The following is a 6000-nucleotide window of genomic DNA, read 5'->3' as shown; positions in this document are numbered from 1 at the left end:
GATGTAGAGCAAAAACAAAATTGAAGGCTCAAAATTTTGACCTAGAGTTGTGACCTTGACCTTGAGGCGGCATGGCAGACTCATTTCTGCACATTGTCTTGATGAGTTGATTATTTGACCAAACTTTCTTGATTATCCTTAAATGGGTTAAGGAGATACACAGCAGACCTGAAATGAAGGCCCAAACCTATGATCTTGAATTGTGACTTTGGCCTTGAGCCAACATGGCTGACTCATTGGTTCTACACATTGTCTTGATGAGGCAATCATTTGACCAAAGTTTCAAGAAAATCCTTCAAGGGGTTTAGGAAAAACAGAGCGGACACAAAATGTTACAGACGGAAGGACGCCATTTCTATAACCCCTGTAAATTTCCTAACAAAATGGCTGTATTGTAACCTGATTTGTTTTGCTTGTTTTTTGTTGGGTTTATCATCACAGTGACACAATTATTGGTCATAAAGTGACTGTCCACTTTTTGATGTCGGATGATACCAGACACTGGGTAGAGCCACAGACCTTCTATAAGCTAGCTGGTTAGCTTCCTTACCTGTAAGAATTCTAACCCTAAGCAAGGTTTCATACCTACAGCAATGAGAGGTCATCTGAAGTCTGTAACTAAAAGCACCTGGTCACAGAGACCCCTCACTGTAAGGTGAGTATCTGGGAATGATGTTGTTCTCTATCAGCTCCTCTGATTGTATCATTATCACCAGACGAATCTTCTACTTCTATATCATCACATCTTCTTTACCACTTGTTGTTGACCATGTCCATTCTGGTCTGGTCTGGTCTGGACTTCCCCACTGTCTGAAGATGTTACACTGATGGTAAAGTAATACTGTTGTGAATGGAACTGTGCAATGAAACAACATGTTAGATGCAGAAGTTTTTAGTCTTAAAACTCCAAACCAAGATAACAGCTTGTTATACATCTGTCAGTGAATTATCTAAATATTTGAGTGAAACATATCTGGTATTTTCACAGTGAAAAGTATGTACAGTGAAACACCGCTCGCTCGAGCATCGATGACTCGAGCACCCGGGCTCGCTCGAGCAATTCATGTGGTCCCGTCCGATTTCCTTCTATTTTCTATGTGAAATTACCATGGCTGGGTCGAGCATCGATAACTCGATCGCTCGAGCATGACACCTGGTCCCTGTGTATTAATTTACTCTTTGTTGCTTATGGCAAACTCGAGCAGAGGTGTCAAAATTTTTCACACCTTCTGCGGTCAGTCAGAATGTATCGGTTAATTTAAAATTTTCGCACGCCGTGAGAATTGCATAGTCTATTCCCCGACTATCTTAAATGTTTGTTTGTCGGTATATTTGATCTGATAATGAGATTAATTATTGATTTTATTGATCAAAATTGTTATAAATCATTAGTTTTTCTGCGGGATCGAGAAGATAATTATAAGATCTTAATATTTTAATCAACAGTTGTTTGCATGCAAATAAAGGAAATAAGACAGCCTTTTCTTAAAATTGAGACGATAATTATGAGATCTTAATTTGAGGAAGAAAATTGCGAATTCGATTACAGTATTTCATATAAAAAATGAAAAAACAAGAGCTGTCTCCGTAGGATGACACATGCCCCCGATGGCACTTTGAATGAATAGTTATGGCCGATGTTAGAGTTTAGGACCTTTGACCTACGGAGCTGGGTCTTGCGCGCGACACATCGTCTTACTGTGTCACACATTCATGCATAGTTATTTTAAAATCCATGCATGAATGACAAAGATATGGACCGGACATGCCCATCAATGCACTATCATGAAAAATGATCTTTAACGTCTAAGTGTGACCTTGACCTTTGAGCTACGGACCTGGGTCTTGCGTGTGACACGTCGTCTTACTGTGGTACACATTCATGCCAAGTTATTTGAAAATCCATCCATCGATGACAAAGATATGGACCGGACACGCCCATCAATGCACTATCCTTTAACGTCTAAGTGTGACCTTGACCATTGAGCTACGGACCTGGGTCTTGCGCACTGCACGTCGTCTTACTGTGGTACACATTCATGCCAAGTTATTTGAAAATCCATCCATCGATGACAAAGATATGGACCGGACACGCCCATCAATGCACTATCCTTTAACGTCTAAGTGTGACCTTGACCTTTGAGCTACGGACCTGGGTCTTGCGCACTGCACGTCCTCTTACTGTGGTACACATTCATGCCAAGTTATTTGAAAATCCATCCGTCAATGACAAAGATATGGACCGGACACGAAAATTGCGGACAGACCGACAGACAGACAGACGGTTCAAAAACTATATGCCTCCCTTCGGGGGCATAAAAATGTCTCAGCTGTTTCTTCACATTGTGCCATTTACGATCTATCATAAATAACGTTTGTAATAGTTTTTTTTTGAAAATGTCACGAGTGTGTTATTATTACGCATCACCGTTTCCTCTGCAAATGGTCTCGATGACAATTGGTAAAACAAAATTTAATTTTCGTTGTATGTTGGTCAATGTTTGGGTCGCTCGAAACCATGGATAACTCGAGCATTTTGCTCATCCCCTTGCGACCTCGAGCGAGCGGTGTTTCACTGTATCTGGTATTTTCACAGTTAAAAATATGCATCTGGTATTTTAACAGTGAAAAATACATATCTTGAATTTTCAAAGAAACAAATATCAAGTAAATTTTTCTCTGGTAATTTTTCTAAGAAACAATAAAATGGGTAAACTTTGTTAAAACATGAAATAACAAGTGAATGAAGTATTGCTAGCAATACAAAGTCCCCTACTGGAATGCACCTAATTTCCTTTATTGCTTTATAACATAATGAACTGATATCTGTCATTGATATATAAACAATATTGTACAATATATATACTATAAAAACAGATAAGTTATTTATAGTAACAACAAAGGGGAATAAATCCTGTGCCAAATTACATCAAAATCTCTCCATGCATGAAGAAGAAGTTACAGACTGGACCTAGACCTTTTGACCTTTGAGTTCCAAGTGTGACCTTGACCTTGCAGCTAAGGGCTCAGTTTTTGCATATGACACTTTGTCTCATCCAGAGGAATATTTATGCAAACTGATATTTAAATTCTGTTTTGCATGACAAAGTTATAGACTGGACATGAAAAAAATCCTATTGACCTTTGATCTCCAAGTGTGACCTCGACCTTTAGGCTAGGGTTCTGGGTGTTGCACAAGACAAGTCTCATCATGGAGAACATTTATGCCAAGTATAACTGAATTCCCTTGATGGATGACAGAGTTCTGGACAAGACAGGAAATAAACCCTATTGACCTTTGACCTTCAATATTGACCATGAGGTCTGGGTTTTGCACATGACACATTGTCTCATCATGGGAAACGTTTGTGCCAAGTAATATTAAAATCATTTCATGAATGGTAGAGTTATGGGCCGGATTGTGACCTTGGCTTTTGAGCCAGGGGTCTTGAGTTTGCGCATGATCAATATATCGTCTTATCATGGGGAACATTTGTGCCAAGTGATATTAAAGGTGTTTTTCACGATTATTTCTAGCGGACAGAATTTTTTGTAACTTTGCATATTTATAGATTGATGTATGACAAGTTAAAATAAAAAATAAAACTAATAGGTACCCGTGCTTCTTTTTTCAATATTCAAAGTTTATTAAGAACACCAAATCGGTATTTTTGTCTGAAGAAACAGTACATACATGTTATAATAAAACTACTGCAAACAATTATTTATTCAAAGTTTCATTCTGATGTTACTTTTTATGCATCCGAATTAATAACACCACTATAACTATGCATAAAATGTCAACATATAGATATATTAACTCAGAAAAATTACTCTTGACAGATGTCGAAAGTATCTGAAACTGAGAATAACACGAAGTATTTCTTAATGATATGAAAAATCTAGCGGACAGATTTTTTCCAAATTTTATATTATATAAGCTAGAACTAAGACAAAAAAATCTAAACCAAAAAAATAATATCAACCCGTGCTTGTTTTCAAGAAAAATTAAAAAATATTCACTCCACCCACAAAAGTATTTTTTCATTACCCCACCCACCTAAAAATTATTAACATTTTTTTTCTTACAAAACAAATTGCACAATGTTATTACCAGTTCCTTAACCAATATTCTTACTCACATGCGGAATAATGCTCCTTTAAGGTTGCAAGCCTCTACTAAGATCAAATACTTTTTGAGATACGTGCTACACAAGCTTTCACATCCCATTTACGTATATATTTGACCACGTCAAGGGACATAAATCTGTTTTTATTGAGTGAAACCTCAAATAAAAGCACTGGTGCACAATTTCGCATTCTGAATTTAATTCTTGTGTGGTTTCATGACTCTTGGCGCATATAATTTTGAGGTACATGCGACACAAATGTTTAGACCCTTTATGTACAATTTGACTATCAGGGGCCATAACTCTGGTCTTACTACGTGAAATTCGGGATGGGGCACAAAAAGTATAACAACATTTTTAGGAAGTCACATTTGAACTTGAAGGAGATATATCTACTTTAAGATTTTCTGGAATTTTATTTGACTTGGAGTCGGCTGCATCATTACTGTGCCCTCATATCCGACAATTATGCACTTTCGGCGGCGAATTCTGAACTTTACAGTGGATATCGCTTGCTGCGCGATTGAGCTGTGCACAAAATATTGTGATGAACTCCTTTAAAATCCTTTCAAGAATGACAGAGTTATGGACCGGACATGGAACAGACCCTTTCATGCCATGTTAACATTTGACTGGCAAGTGTGACCTTGACCTTTGAGCTAGGGGTCTGAAAGTTACATACTTAATGTCAAAAGCCTAGGCCTTTGAACAATATGTGTTTGGTAGAGAAACACTAGGAAAGGCAACATACTTAATATCAAAAGCCTAGGCCTTGCAGTTTCAGGCAAGAAGTAATATTGTAATATTACAAGAGGGTCATGACGACCCTGAATTGCTCACCTGAATAACATGTTTCAAATGGCAAACTGATGCTAAAATATTAGAAAGTAGGTCAGTAGGTTGCATTCATGGTATCTGAAAGACAGTTTTAAGATTGGTGTGCAAAATTGTACATTTCATCCAAATTCCAACGCTGTATCTTGAAAAACAAGAAAGTAGGTCAGTAGGTCAAGGTCACAGTCAAGTGATCCCTAATCGCTTGGGTTTTCAGGTAATTATAATTAAACAGTCTAGGAAATATGACCTGATAATTTTTAAAGTCATTTTTTCTATATAACTCATAATTATAACAAGTGACCCACAGGGCAGGGCCTATTTTCACCCCTGGGGGGCATAATTTGAACAAACTTGTTAGAGATCCACCAGGCAATGTTACAAACCAAATATCAAATGCCTCGGCCTTGAACTTTCAGACAAGAAGATCTTTAATTTTTTCCTCTTTTCACCCAATCTGACTAAAGTACATCTCCTATTACGCTACGCATAGGATCTGACAACGAGCTATTGATGGCCTCGTTCTGACATCCCTTCCACTATCCAATCAAAAGTTAACTTACAACATTCCGCAAGCTTTAAAAAGCCTAAGGTATTTGATATTAACAATTTTTATGTAAAGAAATGTCAGATAGCCGGTTAGCTCAGTCGGTAGCGCACTTGCTCTGTGAGCGAGAGTTCCCGGGTTCGAGCCCTCGATTAATTGAAATTTTTCTTATTCTTTGACATTCGAACAAGTTGTCTGATTGGTTCAAACAAAAATAGATTTGCGAAAATAAAAATAGCAATCTTGGAAATCCAAAATATACAGAAGACGAATGTGAATGGGTCGTTCTCAGATCTTCGTTTAGAAGATCAAGTACTTTAGTCAGATTGCTTTTCACCCTTAAGTCATACTTCGAACAATTGTGGTAGAGAAACACTAGGAAAGGCAACATACTTAATATCAAAAGCCTAGGCCTTGCAGTTTCAGGCAAGAAGAGTTTTAAAGTTTTTTTCCAATATAAGTCTATGTAAAAAATGAGACCCCGGGGGC

Source organism: Mercenaria mercenaria, chromosome 11 (genome assembly GCF_021730395.1).
Source record: "Mercenaria mercenaria strain notata chromosome 11, MADL_Memer_1, whole genome shotgun sequence".
Taxonomy (NCBI): Eukaryota; Metazoa; Mollusca; class Bivalvia; order Venerida; family Veneridae; genus Mercenaria; species Mercenaria mercenaria.
The sequence above is the reverse complement of the archived record's forward strand: the minus strand, read 5'-3'. Positions refer to the sequence as shown.